Raw genomic sequence first — 21,086 nt, forward strand, 5'->3', positions numbered from 1 at the left:
TTCCCCCTATTTCCCTAAATATGGAGTTATCAGCAAGTCTTAAACAGGTGGTAGGGAAAGTTGCTTTGCCTATTAAAAATGTCACAGGTGAGGTGTAAATTAAATATTAATACAATGGCATTGCTGCAGCAACAGTGATTCTCTGGGGCTAGGAAATGGTGACAATTGATAGAATGTCTAATTTTTCCAGACTTTGTTGCTCACCTTTTCCAGCTCTCCTTAATTTTCATGTAAAATAAGTAGAAACACAAACACATTAATGTCAACCCCTCACCTCCACCCCAGATAATTTGAGATCTGCGTAGATCTATGTAGAGCAGGCTATCTGCATAATCTTTCATGTATTTAAGTACCATGTACCACTCTCAGGGCTCTTGAATGCTATCCTCCCAGGCTCTTCTCCAATTGGGAAACAAATTCCTGACCCTGCCCTTTCTGTCAGCAAGAAGATATTGACTGGCCTCACTCACATTACCTATTTTTAATCTTTGCTGCCAGATGCTCAGCAACATGAAGGTATCCAGGAATAAACGGAATCTAGGAACCATTTAAGCTACAATTTACCTAAAATTTCTCTCTCCACCTTACAGAAGAGAAAAATTAGCTTAAAAAACTTTATGTTCTTTCCATGGAGTCTGTTAAGCAATAAAATGCAAGCAGAGATTAGAACCAAGATTAACTGGCTCCAGCTACCAAGCAACTTATGCCTAGCAGTTCTACTGACTCACATCAGCTTCAGTATCAAGGACAGGAAAGTATAGCAGGGTAGCTGTTGGGTTCATAAAAGCAAGGGGATTTTAGATATGGTTGTCATAGGCTCAGGGACGTGGGAGAGAGGTATGAGAAGGATAAAGGTAGGTACTACCATCCAGATTACCTGACACACAGCTGTGGTTTCATCTTTACATGGACTTGTTTCTTGTCACCAACCTTAAGAGGAGGAGTTAGATGAGGGGGCCGGGGGGGGGGGGAGGGGTTCAGACTCCCATTGCTCAAAATCCTAATCAAAAAGGTCAGTTGGGCCTGCAAGAGGGTAGATCAGGAGACCCAGAAGCCTTGATCTAACTGGAAGCCTGCATACATGAACACTTCTACCTCTGCCCAGGACATGATTTCCTAAAGTTTCAAACTAACCAGAAGAGCAGGATTTCAGCTAGTTATCAAGAAGAATGTAAGAGAAACTTTGGTATGGCCAATACTCTAAACAGTCCAGAAAGATTGGCCATGATAACAAGTTTTTATATGCTCAGCAAATCCATTCATATTCTGGGTCCAGACAAACAATTTGGCAAGAACATACTGACAATCTCACACTCATTTCAGCCCTAAAAAGATCATTCTGATTAAAATGATGGCTTAGATACTCAGGATGTTCCAGAACACCAGCCAGGTCAACAAATCTTAATGCATACATGTAGGACATTTCAGAGTCACTAATTATCCTAATTTCCCCAGCCATCTAAGATCAGTGACCAAGACAGAATGATAAACTACATTATGTCACCATCTTAGACCTCCTGACCCTCACTGCCTTCCCCAATCCTTCCTCTAGCACCCAGGAAACCATCTACTCATACTATCTTGGATGCCTTTGTGGGAAAGTAGAGCCAGAGAAATCTGGGATTACTCAGCGATCCTAGTTCAGGACCCAATTTTCCCTAAATTCAGTATGGTGTGGTTTCCCCATAAATACATATTTTCAAAACAAAAACAAATACATCTACATCTTGTGAAACCTACTATAAATCTTGACAAGCACATGTGACAAGGCATATCTAATGAGTTTTGAGATTTTACATAGTAACTAGAGGCCTGGTGCATTAAAATTCATGCACTGGAGGGGGAGTCCCTCAGCCTGGCCTGCCCCCTCTCATAGTCCGGGAGCCCTCAGGGGTTGGAGGCATCCTGGCGATCAGGGGAAGGCGATGCCCCCATCACACCTCTTCTGCTGCCACTGCTGGCAGTGCAAGCCTCAGCCGGCCCTGGTTACCTGAGCCTCAGGCAGCCCTGAGCGGCTGGGCAGCCACCATCCAAGGTTTGCCTGTGCCTTGGGCCAGGCCTAGGTGGCTTGGCAGCTGACATCCAAGGCTTGCCTGTGCCTCGGGCCTGTCCTGGGCAGCTGGGCATCCGACATCTGAGGATTAGATAGGATTAAGGTTGTATATACCAGGGACAGATAATAGACCATATCTTCTTAAACATTCTCTAATCTGTTTGTATCTGTATCAAATATATGCTGTGCTCTCAAGAATGTCAACATTACATTTATTCAGTACTATATTTGAAACATTTTTAAAAATATAGAAAATGAAAAACTGTGCTAATATTTTAATAACTGTTAAATATGCTCAATTTGCATATATTGTAGTGTATAAAGATCATTCTAGCTACAAACTGAAGGATGAGAAAGAGAGAGCCCTGGCTCAATTGGTTGCATCCTTCATGCACTGAAAGGCTGCAGTTTAAATTCCCAGATTGCAGGCTAGATCCCCAGTAGGGGACATACAGGAGGAAGCTGATTGATGTTCTGCTCTCATATTAATGTTTCTCACTCTCCCTCTCCTTTTCTCCCTCTCTAAAAAAAAATCAATACAAAATCTTATAAAAGAGTGAGAATAGGAAAGAAATTTTGGCAGTAGCTTAAACAAATAAAAATGCCTTTTCAAGGAATAAATGCCTTTTCAGAAAGCAGTGAGGCAAGCAATTCAGCATTTCATTCATTAATTTCTTCATAAATATTTTTTAAATTCTATATTACCTACCTGTAAATTTTCTTTTTCTCTCCCCATGCTAAGTTAAACCTTGAGATGGTAACAGTGAATCCCATAGGAAGATAACTTATTTTGAGAAGAAATATGAAATGGAGTGAGCCAGGAAAATCAGAGGTATTGCAGATCTTGGTGAATGTTAGGTTGGTTGAAGGGTTTAACTGCTGTTTTGAGCTCTTCAATGGTGTTTAATAGATAATTTTATTTTTATTATCTATCTAGATGACATTGGAGAGTTATGGGAGGACAATGATAAGGAAATATATGAGGAGGATAAAATAAAAAAGTGAAATGTGAGTCCATTTTGTCATTGTTTAGTGTTTGTCAGCAGAGGATATCACAAAAATAAGAGAATAAAATTCTCAGCATGGAAGAATATGATGAATTCTTTATCCTGATTTGAGATACAATTATATCCCTAAAGTTACATCTTTCTTAGAGCTGTTATAAACAGGCAACTAAATAAATCATCTCATGTTTAAAAAATAAGTATCTTCCAAAATACAGATTTTATTTTTAACCTGGCAAAGCAGTTTTGCAGCTGTCAATGAATAAATCAGGACAGTCTCACCAACAATAGAGTCATTACTTGGAAAAGAGAAATTCCAGAGGAATAATAGAAGGCTTACTTAAAGATAAAAGTAATAATTTCACTGCACTTAAATATATATTGATGTATATCAGCTGCATTTTGCCTGCATAAGTGGAACGAGTTGTGTGAAGATCCCCATAAAGGAATTATATAGGCTGTTAAAATATTAAATCAATTAATAAATAAAATATAAGTACTTTTTTGTGTTATCAGTGAGCAAGGTAAGCCAAGAAAGCCAATTAAAATTGTTTCTTGGCCAGCTCATGTGGTTCAGTGGTTGAGCGTCGAGGTCACATTTCCATTTCTGATCTCTCTGGGTCTAGATCCCCAGTAGGGGGTGTAAAGGAGGCAGCCCATAGATGATTCTCTCTCATCATTGGTGTTTTTATCTCTCCCTTTCCCTTCTGCTCTAAAATCAATAACAATATTTTTTTTTAAAAAAGGAAAATTATTTCTAATCATTTAAAACTTATGGGAATTGACATTTTACAAGATTGTGTTCACATTTGATTATTATGATTTGGTAAATTGCAAGATCTTTGGGAAGAGCAATCATACTTTCTCCCCTTAATTTATGAAAGACTCCACCGCACAGTTGTTAATATCATAGATCCTGCAGTCAGATTGCCTGGGTTCAAATTCTGGTGCTGCCCCTTACTAGCTTTGTAATATAGTTCTCTGTGCCTCCGTTTCTGGCCTATAAAATGGGGAAGCTAATCATAGTATCCATGTCCTATGGTTATTGGAAAGGAAAAATGTAAATATACTTATCATAATGCCTGGCAGTGTTATACCTTACTACAAATGACCAGCTCCTTCATGGTCCCATTCTGGAGAGATTATTTATAATTGTAAATAATTTATTATTATTATTAATTAATTTATTATTAAAGTAATAATAACTGAAGAAATGGGAATTCAAATGTGAACAAGACAAACAGAAGGGGAGCAGATAGTTGAAAGAGAGATAATTCAACAAAGGGGAAGGAAAAATAAAGAACTTGGACTCTATGTTTGAGTACATGGAATAAAAAAAGAGAGAGAAAGAGAGATAATGTCCTTTCCAGGAGAGAAAAAGGTGATGGCAGCCCTTTCATTGGAATTTATATAGGCAGATCATGACTACCTCATACTGTAGATACAAAGCTCTAATTAAGCTAAAATTATATACAGCGGGGCCTTGACTTACGAGTTTAATTTGTTCCGTGACGGAGCTTGTAACTCAAATTACTCATATGTCAAATCAAAAAGTGAACAAGTGAGACACGTCATGCTGGGCTGATGTTGTGGCGTTCACTGTGACGTTCGCTGCGCCAACTAGCGGTGGGGTATCTGAAGCTGGCTCGTAACCCGAATTTTAGCTCGCAACTCAAAGCAAAAAATCGGCCGAGAGACAGCTCATATCTCGAAAAACTCGTTAGTCAGGACGCTTGTAAGTCAAGGCCCCACTGTATAGTTATTGAACTGAGTACATAATACAATTAACTGTATTGTGTAACTGACCACTAATACTTAAAGTATAAGCTAAATCTTCCTTCACCCAGCAGTCAGGTGGATTACTAAACTTCACTATTTAATGGTGATTACCAAAAATCAATATAAAGGGAAGCTTTTATTTTTCTGAGCCGTGTCACACATTTTGAAGAATTGCTCACTTATTTTCTTCTTTCATTCTACTCAAGTAGTGGTTAGAAATCATTCCATAAAAGCCACAAGCGGAAAAGTAGGAGCATGAGGTTCTATTGCCAGAGGTCATCCGTGATGGCCAAGGCACCCAAAGAAAAATCACAAAGAAGAGATCCTACAAGAAGTTGAAAGCAGAATTATGAAAGATTTGGCAATTTCATTTTTGAGTGCTACAGTGTGATAAGTCTGCTGTAGATATTTGTGCTTTTACTATCAATGATGGCAAAGGATGACAAGCAACTTCATGATGTATTAATTCCTTTGACCAAAGTCTAACATCAATCAATAATTCAAGGTAATTCCAAATTAAGACCTGAGTGCCTTTAATGGTGTTAAAAGGAGTATTATCTAAATATCACTCAGTCTTTATTGTTTTTAGTTCCTTTGGGAAGGAAAAGAATTCAAGCAGCCATCCTTCATAATAGCACAAACCTTGTTCTTCAGAATAACATTACCTCCTGGTTCATGGTAAAACAAAGTAAAAAACCTAAATTCAAAACAAATGCATGCAAGATTTCAAATATTGCAGAAAGAACATCTATAATAAAAAAAGTGTAATATGTTAATTAGACCAGATTTCCTTCTGGACGTCATTCCGGACGAAGCGGGGCTGTGAGGGAAGCCCGGGTCCCGGGTGTCATAGGAAAGCTAGTGCCGGAAGCCGGGGGAAGGAAGGCCTACTCTTGCAAGAATTTCGTGCATCGGGCCTCTAGTTTATATATATAAAAGCCTAAGCAACTGAACGACCAAACGACTGGTCACTATGACGCGCACTGACCACCAGGGGGCAGACGCTCAATGCAGTGCACTCCCACAACAGGAGTGCTGCTCTGCTGACTTACCCATCCCGGTGGTCCATCAGCCTGATGACAGCCACTCACTCCCTCAGTAGTCCTGCAGGTCCAATCCCCGGAGAATGGGTCAGGCACTGACAGACCAGCACCACTGGCACGATCCTGACAGCGCTGCCAGTCTCCTGGAAGTTGGTCTTGGGCACCACGGCTGTTTCCCTTCCCTAGACACTCTGCAAGGAAGAAAGAATATCAAAGTGGTCTCCAGGTGACTCCCGACAACCAGTGTGAACATCAGCGGGAGGTTATCCGGATCCCAGGCTGTCAAAGGTGTCCCATCGCCCACCCAGAGGGCCAATCATGTCCCCGCCCCCCGCAACCCCCGTTGGGAGGGGCACCAGATGCAGGGCTCACGGCTGGCAAGCACCGCTGTAGTGGTGTGAGCCTCTCTTGATCAGGACTGACTCGGCGCAGCGGGATTGGGATGAGCAGGAACAGCAGACAGGAGCAGCAGGCAGCATTGGACTGCTGGTTTCTGCCCAATCCCTGCAGGCCACGCCGGGGGACCCTACCTGCACACGAATTCATGCACAGGGCCTCTAGTTCTTATATAATAACTAGAGGCCCGGTGCACAGAAATTTGTGCACTGGGGGGGGGGGGGAAGGGGTTCCCCCAGCCCGGCCTGTGCGCTCTCGCAGTCTGGGACCCCTCAGGAGATAACGACCTGCTGGCTTAGGCCTGCTCCAGGGTGGCAGAGGGCAGGCCCAATCCCTAGGTGCAGCCCCTGGTCAGGCTCAGAGCAGGGCCGATTGGGGAGTTGGGGCGCTGCCCCATCATGCACAGAGCAGGGCGGATCAGGAGGTTGCGATGCCACCCTCAGTCACGCTCAGGGTAGGGCTGATTGAGGGGTTGGGGCACCGCCCCCTGTCACACTCAAGGCAGGGTCGATGGGGAGGTTGTGGCACCACCCCCTGTCACGCACAGAGCAGGGCCGATCAGGGGGTTGGGGTGCTGCCCCCTGTCACTCACAGAGCAGGGCCGATCAGGGGGTTGGGGCGCTGCCCCCTGTCACTCACAGTGTAGGGCCGATAGGGGAGCTGGCGCACAGCCCCCTGTCACACACAGAGCAGGGCGGATCGGGGGTTGGGGCGCTGCACCCTGTCACACTCAGGGCAGGGCCAATGGGGAGGTTATGGCTCTACCCTGTCACACACAGAGCAAGGCCCATGGAGGGGGGTTGGGGCGCCACCCTCTATCACCCACAGAACAGGGCCGATCAGGGGGTTGGGGCGCCGCCACTGTCACACTCAGGGCAGGGCCGATGGAGAGGTTATGGCTCTACCCTGTCACACACAGAGCAGGGCCTGTAAGGGGGGGGTGGTTTGGGGCGCCGCCCCCTGTCACACACAGCCGCAGGGCAATCAGGGGGTAGGGGAGCTCCCCCCTATCAGGCACAGAGCAGGGCTGAGCAGGGGGTTGGGGCGCCTTCCCCTGTCACGAACAGAGCAGGGCGGATAGAGAGGTTGTGGCCCCGCCCCCTGTCACACACAGAGCCGCAGGGCGATAGGGGATTGGGGAGTTCCCCCCTATCAGGCACAGAGCAGGGCTGATCAGGGGGTTTGGGCGCTGCCCCCTGTCATGCTGATCCCGGTGCTGGGTGCCTCGCTGCTCCGCTGATCCCGGTGCCGGGAGGCATATTACCCTTTTACTATATAGGATAGAGGCCTGGTGCACGGGTGGGGGCTGGCTGGTTTGCCCTGAAGGGTGTCCTGGATCAGGGTGGGGGTCCCCACTGGGGTGCCTGGCCAGTCTGGGTAAGGGGCTGAGGGCTGTTTTCCAGAAGCGGGTGACTGAAGCTCCCAACCGCTCCTTTTTTTCTTTTTTTTTCTTTTATTCTGGGCCAGCTTTAGCTCTGAGGTCTTGCTGCTGAAAACATCGATATAATGTTGCGGTCCGGCTGGCTGAAGCCCGGCTGAATGAAAGCCGGTTTCTGGGGTTTTGTTTAGCTTCTTATTTGCAACATAGTACATAGTTGCTTAGAGTTGCAGCTGAGAGGCCGGCAGCGGCAGGCGGGGAACGTTGGAGTTCGCTGTCACTGGAGCAAGCAAGTCTCCCTGTTCGCTTCAGTGCATGGCTGCCAGCCGCCATCTTGGCTGACAGTTAATTTGCATAAGGATATGCTGATTAGCCAATGGGAAGGGTAGCGGTCATACGCTAATTACCATGTTTCTCTTTTATTAGTGTAGATAGTATAAGTGATGGTGGAGCAACTGCTGGCATCACAGGCAATATTGCTGACATACAAAGCTCAGGGTGATTCATTTGAAGCTTGTGTTCACATCTGATTATGATAACAGCTGAAGAAGAGAAAATCAACAAGGTGCTTCAAATGATAATGCTTTGAATCTTAAAGCATAAAATGTGGCTCTTGGAAAAAATGATAACACTCTAATACAGTTTATAAAAGTGATCCTTTTTATGATGTTGCTGCAAAAGTCCAAGTTGCCTTTAAGCTGTCATGCAGTGCTAGCATGCCACTGTTTTGTCTAAACGTAAAAATAATAATAATGCTTATGCAATCTTATATTTAAGAACTATTAATTTTACCTGAAGCCCATAGTTTGCTAACTGTGCAATAAAATTAGTTATATTGTTAGTTTTATTTTTCATGATAAAGTCTCAATCACACCCCCACAAACTCTAACATTACTATTAAATTTTGGCCTTATTTTAGGAAATTAACTTTTGTCAGTTATTTTATGCTAAGTTTTCTTGTATAACAAGAACCTCATATAGATGTGTATTATGCTAAGAATTCTGGTTATAGTCCTGATAATGTGTTACATATAATTTTGAACACAGAAGATTTTTTTCTGCAAGATGCTAGAGGGATTCAGAAATTGACCCAACTAGAGATTATCTGGTATTCACCTTTCCAGAGAATACAATGATGATTTAAAATAGGAAAACATAAAGCAAGTCCACTCATCTTATATCAGAACAAAGAGTTGTCCTGTATTAAAGAAAAGTGTGTTTCTAAAACATGATTTTTTGCACTAAGCCTCCTAATGTGTGAATGCCAAGAAACCATTAAAAGAAAGTAGTATCATTACCTTTATTACCCAATATATTCCAAAGATAAGGTGAATTTTGGAATTAGTGGAAACAATATGGCAATTGCTGTGATTTAGATTATTAATATTGTACTGTTTAAATAATAACTATTCAATCATGGAAATCATTGCATATATATGGGTGCTTAAATCCATGCTATTCATGTTTAAGCTTGAATCCAAGACTAGTGAAACTTTCTTGGTGAGTGGCTATGGCTAAAAAAAAGTATTTTAATAATATTCATTTCTATATCCCTTTCACTTAAGTTCTAGCATTGTGTTTGCAACTGGGAACTCTCTCAGTTAATGATATTTTAACATTTTTTTAAAAAGATCAGTTATTTTTCAAGTTATTTAAAATTGCTACTCAGTGCATCACATATCTCACTTTTTTTCTGAATAGAATCTCCTCATTTCAACACATCATATTTGGACAGTCTATGTAGAACCCAGCTATTTTCATGTAATACTACTGGTCCAACACCAATAAATATAATATCGCCTTGAAAGTGTCAAAGCACCTAACACAGTCAACTCTTCCTCCTCCTTAGAGAACTCCTTGTTGTCCCTAGGCTTGACTTAAATCCCTGAATAATTCATCAGAACTCTCAAAGTGATTGAGCATTAGTGACCATTCAAGATAGTACTATGCTAAGCACTTAGCAGTGTACACACCTACAGGAGAGAAGCCAATAGACAATCAGCCTAAATGAGTTGTGAGGCAAGATGATGCATAGAAAATAAATTGTATCTCTTCATTCTGTCCAGTGTAAGAATTAGTTTCAACATAGACCCTACAACAATTTTACATATTCTTCTTTCCATAAATAGCAGAAGGGTCAGACAAATTAGAACAAAAACTGAATCCAAAGACAGGCACAGATAGACACATAAGTGGAAAGAAAACTCTGTTAGGTACATCTGTGGCCCACACAACTGTAAGTAAAATGTGGATTAACAATTAAATTATCTTATATCAGTTAGAATCTTTGGCAAGCAACTGAAAAGTGCTGCCCATAGCATTTAGAGTATTAGTAATTGGTAGAATATCAAATTAAAATAAATAATTTTAATTTTTTATTTAAATTAAATAATTTAATATTATTAAATTATTAATAATAATTTAGCTCAGCCCAGCTGGTGTGGCTTAGTGGTTGAGCATTGACTTATGAACCAACAGGTCATAATTCGATTCTAGGTCAGGGCACATGCCAGGGTTGCTGGCTCAATACCCAGTAGGGGGCATGCAGGAGGCAGCTGATCAATGATTCTCATCATTGATGTTTCTATCTCTCTCTCCCTTCCTCTGTGAAATATACCATATATCATTTGAAATAGTTCAGGAATAGCAGCTACAAGTATCTGGAATTAAGAACTAATGAGATGTATTTTGGGGGCAACACCAACAGGACCATTCAGCTTTGACCATTTTATTGTTTTGGGTTCTTAGCTTTAGGAATCAAATTCTAAGAAATGAGAATCTAGCTGGCTTGGATAGTGGGCCCTTTGCCTGGAAAAGAGCAGGCCCCTTGATTAATAAACACAGAGCTTCTTATCCAATGAGTAAGTCCTCCAAGACAAAATCACTGTTCTCATATCAGTAGGAAGAGAGATAGGTGTTGAAAATGCAGACCAACAAATGTTTACAACCTATTTCTGTACAAATTGAGACAAGCAGAAAAAAAGAAGCAAAACCTGGATAATTTAAAAAAACTCATCTGAACTGGAGCAGAATAATTCTTTTGGCCAAGATAGAGAGATGAAGGGAAATAAGTCCATTTCTTAGAGGGAACAAATTAAAAATTCATTGTCAAATAATTCTTATTGACTTCATAAAGTCAGATGGTAAGCTATCTTCTCCAGGCATATCTATATTTCTGGACATGGTTTAATACCACAAATTATGGCAATGAAAATTCTGATGCCCAATGTTGATAAACCAGATACACAAGATCACTTACAGCATTTTTCTAAGTCTCACCTTCCTTCTGCCTAGGCTGGGCTATCTGTGGTTTGTTCGGCTGTGATCACAGCAGCACTGTGACTTCAAGAGAGAGGAAAGAGCGCTCCCATTACTCAACTACTACGGGCAAAACTAGGACATGAACCCTTATGTATTGTTACCAAGTTCAATTGTTCCACTGAAAGAAAAGGCTTCCTCTTTTACTCAGGTAGAAGAAAGGTGTATGACCATAGAAGAAACTCCAGTGAAGGAATTCCATGGCCAATTTCCACTGGAAAAAAGAAGATGCAATTAGCGGACGCATGTGACAACCAGACTAGAAAACCCAAAGTAGAGTCCCAACACAGCTGCTCTGCCTTTTGCTATTTGAATCCTAGCAACAACATTCTGCTAACAGCATGGCAATTGTACAGTTTGTGAGACATTATGTCTTAGGGAATATTGTTGGGTGGGCAGGTTGGTCATATGAAATTGCTTTCCAAGTATAAAGCTAATTTCAGTTTTCTACAAAACATGCGATTTCTCTCCTGTATTTAAATTTTAAGAATTTTTCTTTCTTTTATTTATTTTTCCATCACCGTTAAGATATTTTTGAATCTACTCAGCAACATTATAGTTATTACCATTCCCATAGACCAGAAATTTACTCCTAGCAGAGTACTCTTAGAGCTGAACATATTTCCATCTTCACACCAGCAAGAGAGCACTTGCCAAGAGCAAAGGGGGTACACAGAAATAGCACATTGTTCCCAATTGAACACATAGCTCTAAATGTTAGAACTCAAAAGGAGCTGTAATACTGTTAAAAGAAATGTCAAGTTTCTTTTCACCAAGACTTTGTTAAGTTTTTTGTTTTTCTTTAATAAGACCATACGTTTAAATTAAAGAAGGCATAGATTCACAAAAAGGGTTGGTTTGAGTCTCAGGGTCCTGGCTTACGGACCATCCAGAGACACAGTGTCCAGGAGAACATGGTCTCTGGGTTCAGATGAACGGGCATGCACCCCAGCTCGGCCATGCATGCTCACTGTGACTGTGGGCACACCACCTAACATCCCTAAGCCTCAGTTTTATCATTTATAAAATGTAAAATATAGGGGGATGTGTGTGATAAAAATATTTTATGTTTATAAAATGCTTAGCACAGTGTCTAAAATGTATCAATCATTCACAAAATATTAGTCATTTTGTACGTTGCTGAACCTATCCCAAAGCTGATTATTTTAACCATAATTGCAAATAATAATTTATTTTTTTCTATAAAAATAGAAATAGCAATTTATTATTGCTAGAATGTTATTGGGGTCAAATGAGATAATATATGCAAAACTTGTAAAATATGAAATAGCATTTAAAACCCAGTTATAATAGTGAAATCTTAAATAAAATAGTGAAGTCTTAAAAGTAAACTAAGAGACTAAACCCTGATCTTTCCTAAATTACCTCCTCGACAATGAAGACAGAAAATAGTATAGTATTAGAAACAAAGAAAGAATACGTACCAAAAAGATATGTGGGATTCCTTGTATATGTTGTCTACCAAGTCTTAACTATTGCCAAATCAGTGACCCATAAAATGAAGCATACCCTTTTAAATATGAGAAGTTAAGGATACATATAGGGGTACAGGTCTACCTTCAGAGTTTGAAGACAAATACAGATAAAAACTCCTTGCAACAATTGAAAAGAACAACACTGAAATTAGCCATTTTTAGAAAAGCCTTGAAGCTATGACTGTATATATACAAAGTACATCACATACAGTGAAATGTATCATTGTGATGTAAACAGAGTATCTTCCAAATATAAGTTAGAATGAAATGTTCCTCAAAACAAAGTAAGTTTGTACAATATAGCAATATGTGATGAATATGACCTTCTAACAGAAGGGCTATAGTCTACATGGAAGATATGAAGCGGATGAAAAAAGATAAGGATCCATTGGTGTCAACCCAACACTAATGCACAACGACTATGTCCCTGGCCTGTGGGCAGTTGTTGCATCAAGATTCTGATGGAAAGAGTCCTTCATAAGATCTCTCCTCTCTTCTCCTCCTCCCCTCCCCCTCCCCCTCCTCCTCCTCCTCCTCCTCCTCCTCCTCCTCCTCTTCTTCTTCTTCTTTTCTCTCCCTCTCTCTCTCTCTCTCTCTCTCTCTCTCTCTCTCTCTCTCTCTCATCCTGGCTCTTTTAAACTAACCAAATGCATTTACCCACCAGAAGTGAACAGTAGATATTTAATTGGTCATATATTGTGTAAGTGCCAAGTGAATCTATTGGCATTATTTGCATTCTTATTTATATGTCATATGTATAGGCAGGTCTAGTAGTGACAGATCAAGTCTGTAAGAATTAAATCACATGGCATTTTACCATGACTAACTGATGACTCACACCTGTGAGATGCTACCTGAAACAGTTGGGTTGCCTCTCTCTGTACGTATCTTGTACAGGCAGCAAGGTCTTTAAGCATATTCAGTTAAAATAGGAATAATAAATTGTCAAAAAAAATCACTGAAAAAGAAAAGGATGGCAGTATGGGAAAATATTCTAACAGATATGCTTTACTCTTTCAGGTACATGTGGCAGACCAGACGGCCCTAGAATGACCTCCAACGGCCCATGCCTTTATGTAATTATCCCCTCCTTTTGAGTGTGGATGGGATTGAGACTCATTTCTAACCAATTAAATATGGCAAAGGTGATGAGATGTCATGCCCATCATTACATTATGTGTGTGTGTGTGTGTGTGTGTGTGTGTAATGTGTAAATATATAATTATAAATAAATATAATAGAATTACATATAAATTATTATAACTATTCATTAGTGGTACCACAGAAATTATAATATTATCCTGTTTTAAGCTATCAATTTTGCAATATTTTGTTATACAACAACAAAAAACTAATACAGCTTTGTTCTATTGCAGTTTAGCCTAGTAACTCTAAGACATTTTCTCTGCAGTTACAGAATAAAACAGATATTCCCAAAATAAAAGCCTAAGTACATTAGTATAAACTACTCAATTTGGGGCAAGTTGCTTAATTTTGTAAGCTTCAAATTTCTCATGTATAAAATGGCAATGATAATAACTATCTTTTAGGTTTAGTGTGAGGATTAGAAAAAATAAATATAAAAATGCACAGCACACAGTAGGCATTCAAAAATAGCAGCTCAAGAAATAGTAAAAACCTGGTCTGTTGGTTGGAGCCATGGGAGCCAGGGCATATCTTATGCCACAGATTTACTTTCAAAGAGGATGTTGTTGGGCAGTGCCCTGGGCGGTCCCGGATCTGTCTCTTGCTTCAAAAGTGTTTGGACTGAACAGACCCAGGGACACCCCTTCTTCCAGCCTCTGACCACCCTCCTGCGTCTTATCCAGTCACCACCTTCAGAACCATCTCTGGGACCAGCCAACACACCGGTTTTTGTTTATTTTTCTACCTTAACTCATTGCCGAACAATCATGAGTTCCCAAATTCGTCAGAATTATTCCACTGAGGTGGAGGCTGTGGCCAACGGCCTGGCCAACCTGCACCTACGGGCCCCCCACACCTACCTCTCTCTGGGCTTCTATTTCGACCCTGATGTTGTGGTTCTCGAGGAGGGCGGAGAAGAGGGAGCACTTCTTCCATGAGTTGGTGGAGAAGAAGCACCAGGGCGGTCGCTGAGCGTCTCTTAAAGATGCAAAACAAGCATTGCTGCCGCATTCTCTCCCAGGACGTGCTGAAACCTTCCCAAGATGAGTGGGGCAAAACTCAGGGCCATGGAAGCCGCCCTGGCCTTGGAGAGGAACCTGAACCAGTCCCTTGTGGAGCTGCAGGTTCTGGGTCCCCCAGCACAGACCTTAATCTCTGTGACTTCTGGGAGAACCACTTCCTGGATGAGGAGGTGAAACTGATCAAGAAGATGGGGACACCTGACTCCCATCTGCAGGCTGCCGCCCCGGGCTGGGCTGGGCGAGTATCTCTTCGAAAGGCTCACCCTCAAGAATGACCTGGAGCCTTCGGAGCCCAAAGGCCTTTCAGAGGCCCCTCTGCATCCCTCCTGGTGTCTCTGGCTTTTACCTGAGTCTCTTTCCAAAACTACTAGCCATTCTTTTAACCACCCTGGAGCCCTCTCCCACGCATTGGACCAAATGAAACAATAAAGCTTTTTGCAGCAAAAAAATAAAATACAATAAAGTAAAATAAATAAATAAAAAGAGGATGTTGTTGTCCTTCTAGATCTGGTGATGAACACTGAGACCCATTGCCTGCATTCTCTCACTCAAGCCAGTGATCTTGCTGGTGACATGGGGAAGAGGCTCCTTGAGTTGGGAAGTAAGATGAGAGCCATGGAACAGAGCAAGGAGCAGTAAGCTGCAAAGATTCAAACATATATTCTGAGATTAATCACATCTTCTCTTAACCCACAAAATAACTGGTCACATATTGGAAAAAGGAAATTGTGTAGCCAATAAATACCTTTTACAAAAGAAAAATATTACAACCATTTAAAGGCTTAAAGTTCTTTGTTTAGTCCAGTAAAATCGCTTAGCAGATCTCAACACTAATTATAGTAATTTAGTCTCTCCCATATAAGTAAGTGTCTGGGGAGACGTCAATCAGAGGAGATGAAGGCTCCACCAATACTTTGATTTTACTATTTGTATATTTTTTCATTTCTTCATATCTGTTTCCATTTTGTTTGGTTCAAGAGTAACTGGGTTTTAACCACTAAAGTGGGCACTGAGTATTGCTAAAAATCAAAAGAGGATTGATTACTCTGCAACAGGGTGGGGAACATCTGGCTTTCAGGCCATATAAGGCCTAGAAAATCATTTGGTCTGGCCCTACCAAGGCAACCGCAGACTCAAAATTCAATAAATCTAGGAGCTTTCCTCATAGCAACATAAGTTTACATTAAGTGAGTTATATTAAGCGAATGATGTTATAAAGACCCAAATGGCCCTTGGCAGAAAAAAGGTTCCTCACCCCTGCTCTACAACAATAAATGTCATAAAGAACAGGCCATTCCCTGGAGAAAAATCTCTCCATGTGGGACAAATAAAACCACAATTTTTCATCAGCTAGAATTTCACATTACCAGGGCACTGTGGTGCAAATTTCACAGTTCTGCCTCAGGGGAGAAAATCATTTTTTAATCACCACATAAGAGAATGGAAGTAGGACATTAGTACACTGTAATTTCAATTTCATATATATAGATATATAGATATAGATAGATATAGATATAGATATAGATATAGATATAGATATAGATATATATTTGATTTGTCTGGTGTCTGGTTTGGTAACATACCTTAACACACTACAGACTATTATTAGAAGATAGAACCTTTCATTTCTATCTCACTAGGTTTATGCTCTAAATACACACCAGACACTTTCAACAAGGGAAACAGTCTCTGGGGACAAAAGAAGTTATGAACTCTGTGCCCCATTATTCCCTTTGTGTACTCTTAGTAATTCTGAAAGCTACACAGCATCTAGGATAACTGAAAATAACCCAATATCCGTATACAGGCTGTTCCAAAAAATGTATACAGACTTTGAATAATTATTAATTCCAACAGGTTAAATCTGAAAAGAAAGAAACACAAATTGAGCTATCGACTGTTAAGTATACTAGTATATACATTTTTGGGGGACACCCTACATTTAGTTTTACATCACAAAGTGAGAATATTATTGGATTACAAAGAACTATTCATGAACTAACTGCAGTGTAACTGTTAACATTCCAAAACTTTAAGGTGCACTATAAAACAATGAAAATATTCTTGGTTGTTCTTCTTACTGAGACTTACTGAGGGTCAAATGCGTTATATATTCTCAGTGAAAAATCATTTCATAGCTGTTCTGAAAGTTAATGAAATTAGTGAGTATAAAGAATTCAAATATATATAGATAAATTCAATGGTATATTAATTTATTAAATAAAACTGAAGTTCACATTTCTCATTATCTTATATAAAAAAAAACCCTAATATGCATATAGAACTGTGGAATGACCAGTTGCTATGATGCACACTGACCACCAGGGGTCAGACGCTCAATGCAGGAGCTGCCCCCAGGCTGTAGGCCCCAACCAGTGGCGGTCGCGGTGGGGGGGCAGGGCTGGCAAGTGGGCAGCTCCAGGCCGCCAGCCAAGGCAGTGCCAGTGGGGGCCCTCTGATTGCCCTGCTGGTGACTCAACAGATCAGCCCTGATCGCCGGCCAGGCCTAGGGATCCTCCCCATGTATGAATTTTGTGTACTGGGCCTCTAGTAATCTCATAATTGTAAATGACAGAGTCACACATTTAATGTACTTCATAATTAAAACCAATCATCCACCAAATAGAAAATTATAAGACTAGATTTTATAAGCACAATAAATATCATTGTACATATGATCTTTAGAATAAAATCAGGTACTTATCTTTTAAAGCCTAAAAATATTAACATGTTTTAAAAAATAACATGTTAAAATATTTTGACAGATGCTAAAGATTTCTGGAGTTAATATATAGACATCCATAATGAACTTAATGTATATTTTCATGTTTATAAGAAGATCCAAAGCCTAGTTTATTTCATCATAGCAAATTTGTAAGGACTTCAAAATATATTTGAAAAAAAAGTATAATGGCTTCTTAAATGTTGTCTGTGTTTCAGTAGGCATCTTGGATTTCTCTCAAATATGCCTCACAACATTCTCCAAAAGTATCAGTCAAGATGAAGATGTACTGAGAGATTTATGTGGAAAAAAATACATTTTGCTACTGGTTACACATATGTTTATGTCAAAACAAGGATTTCTAATGTCAGAGACTCAAAATGCCCAGAGCACATGTTCATTAAGAAAAACAATATTATCTTATTCCTTGAATGGTGCAAGAAAGCTTATCTTTTTCTACTAAGCCATATCTCTCCTCTTCCAGCAATGTATATATTAAGCAATAATCTGTCTCGGGAACTGTTTTATAATCTCACTTCTCTTCCCAAGATAACTATGGTCTAACCCCAGTATCCTATTTGCAAGTCCCTGAATGTACCCTATACTTGCCTGTCGCTGGCTTTCATCCCTGCCTTTCCTCAGCCTAGAATGTTTTCCAAATACCCGCTTTTCTCACCTTCCTATCTGGCTTTTATAAATGCTTTTCAATCTTCAAAATACAGCAAAAATCTATTTCCCCTCTGAAGTCCCCAGTCACCACAACGGGAATTAATCACACCTTTCATGGGGCTCCCCAGAATTGTGTTTATACTTAACTTTTGACACCTGTCACTTCATGCATTGTGTTATGGTAATTTTGGAACACATTTTTCAACCCTACCAGATTGTAAAATTATTTAGGTCAGGGATAACACCTTAGTAAACATTGGCTGAATTTCATTTAATCCCTTATGTTCTGCATGAAATGCACAGAAAAAATAATTAAAATACTTGTTTGGCTCTTCTTATTAAAATATATCCCTCCCCAACTTCACAATTATTCCCAGCAGTAAAAGAACTCTGAGATACTGTTCATGAACATAGGCACTTAATACATATTTTCTGATGAGCTTTCCTCTAATTTGAGATTGCCTGTAAGGGTTGCAAATGTTCTGAAATACTTTTTTTCTCCTGGAGCCCAGGTATAAATTTACAATAAATTGTTTCCTTTGCTACCCCTCAACTAAATTGTTAAGTAAATTAAAATTACATAACCTTGTCTAGATCAATAGTTATCAACTTTTTGGTAACTGGAGATCTCTTTTCAATACCAAAAAATGTCAAGACTCTCTATGTCATTATTTTGTCTGCTGCTGTGTTCTTCCAGCTGATTCTCTCAAGTCCTTTATACCGATCTTTCTTAGAGCCCAGTAAATCTTCAATCAATAGACACTACCACTTGTTCACTGTCCTTCCCATGCACACCTTCCATTTACTCATTTCTCTCCTCTCTCAGCTTAGAGTCTGTGATTCATCATTATAGTTCTCCCTTCCCTACATCCTCAACTCACTCCATCTTACAAGCCAGGCTAAATCCCAACCCTGATTAAACCCAACTCTACTCATCATCTACCCCTGCCTCTGAGCAGGTGAAAGTGGATGCAGAGAGACACTGAGCTGAGCTCCTACATCTTAAGCATTTGTTAGAATGAATCCAGCTGAATCACTAGTGAAGCCAGAGAACCTCACTGACTCATCCTGCTCTTTTATTCTCAACAGATGACCTGGTTTCATATTTCACTGAGACTTTGTACTTGCTCCCCCCAAATTTACCAAATAACCTTCATTTTCAGTCTTACCCTCTGCATGTCCCTCTGTTACACTGGATGAACTGCCCATACCTATGACCCATAACACACACACACACACACACACACACACACAAAATAATACACTTAGGGCGTGCCCATGCGAAGAAGTTAAGCATTTGAACTTGGACATTCTAGTGTTCATAAATTCCCAAAATAGATGTTTATTGGCTAGGATGGCATAATGATACATAGCATTAGAAGAAAGTTAGTTAGACAAGCTTAGGTTTCAATTATGACAATAACTTTTACTAGTTTCCTGACCTTTATCATATCAGCTAAGTTCTCAAACCCTACATTTTCTCGTCTGTAAAATGGAGGTATTAATATCTCCTTATAAATAAGGGTTAGGACAGTATTGAGCATTTAGTAGGTATCCCGTAAATGTTTATGTCTTCCGCTTCTGTTTATATAGAGGCTGAGCCTTAATGTCATACTGAGTAAAACATATGGCAGAAATGCCATAACTACACACTGAACATCAGAAAACAAGAAAAAAAAATAAACAGAGACACATTGACTAAAGCATGCATATTTGCATTCATCTCATTGCATTTTGAAATTTTGAATTTTATTGGGAATTACCATCTTAACCCCTTCTGAGATATGAGTATAAACTGTAAAATAGTTAATTTTATAGGACAATATATGTAAAGAATAGTGCACAAAGTACTCCATTATGGGAAGCCTGGAATTTCTTCCCATTAGTGCCTGTCATTGCTCCAAATGCCAACATCAGCTTACAATAGTGCATGCCTGGTGTTTATTTCACTGTTATTACTTAATTGTATACTAGTAGTCATATGGTTTGCAGAGCAGCCTATTCCTACCTTTCCAGTCAGTAACTACTATAAAAGGCCCCTTCAAATCAAGGCAAAGTTAAAAGATAGGAACAAAAGCCCCCCACAGTGACACTTGAAAAGTTGGCCACTTAAAAATGTTGGCAATGAGGAAATTTGAAAGCCATCTTTCAAATCCTGATGCCGAGAATTACCATATTGTGACAGGCAACTTTAGAAGAGAGAATAAATCTTCAAAAAAAAAAGAATAAATCTTCCAAGCCACTTCTTTCTACAAATTGCAGACTTATTTCCTCCTCAAATTACAGCCTTCACTCTTGCTTAATTTTCATTGTCCTAATAATTCATCACAGTAGGCTTCATGTCCGTGTGACAGCAAGAAGGAAACCTTTTCTGGTGCTCAACAAATCCATATTTGAGGAAAGAATATATTCAAAATAAATAGCAATAAAATGCAAGCCCAGATTGCCAGATAATGTTAAAATACAGCTATATAGATAATCAAAGAAGGCTGCTTCAGATAAAGCCCTATATTATCTATGATTAGTATTTAATTTTTCAATTCCAGTTAATTTACCATTACTAAAATGGCTATGATTGAAGTTGACCTCAGTGTCTCTCTTATTTCACTAAGACCACAAATCCTATCTAATAATAGACAAAAATGGTAATTGACCATACCTTCACTACTCCTCCCATGGGCTAATCAGCGAGATATGCAAATAAACCCAACCAAGATGGCGGCCAGCAGCCACGCAGCTGAAGCGAGCATGAGGCTTGCTTGCTCCAGTGATGGAGGAAGCCAAGGTTCCCTGACTGCTGCGGCCCGGCTCTGAGCTCCGAAAGCAACAAAGTTTCAATTATAGAAGCTAAACAAACCCCAGATACCTGCTTTCAGCAGGCCGTGGCCACAGAGCTGGAGAGAGCAGGAGCCCGGCTCTCAGCTCCAGTGACGGCAACAAAGTTTCAATTATAGAAGGTAAATAAATCCCAGAACAAAAAAAAAAAAAAGGAGAGGCTGGGAGCTTCAGTCACCGGCCAGCCTAAAAACGGCCTTCAGTCCCTCACCCAGACTGGCCAGG

General features: G+C 40.2%; 1 pseudogene; it reads left to right on the plus strand.

Moving 5' to 3' along the window:
* The first annotated feature begins 14,380 nt into the window (after positions 1–14,380).
* LOC139002412 (ferritin light chain pseudogene) lies at positions 14,381–15,064 on the plus strand (annotated as a pseudogene).
* The last annotated feature ends 6,022 nt before the right edge of the window (positions 15,065–21,086 follow it).

The sequence above is a fragment of the Myotis yumanensis genome, unplaced genomic scaffold, assembly GCF_028538775.1.
Source record: "Myotis yumanensis isolate MYYU_CA2020_CCGP unplaced genomic scaffold, mMyoYum1.0.hap1 SCAF_2, whole genome shotgun sequence".
NCBI lineage: Eukaryota > Metazoa > Chordata > Mammalia > Chiroptera > Vespertilionidae > Myotis > Myotis yumanensis.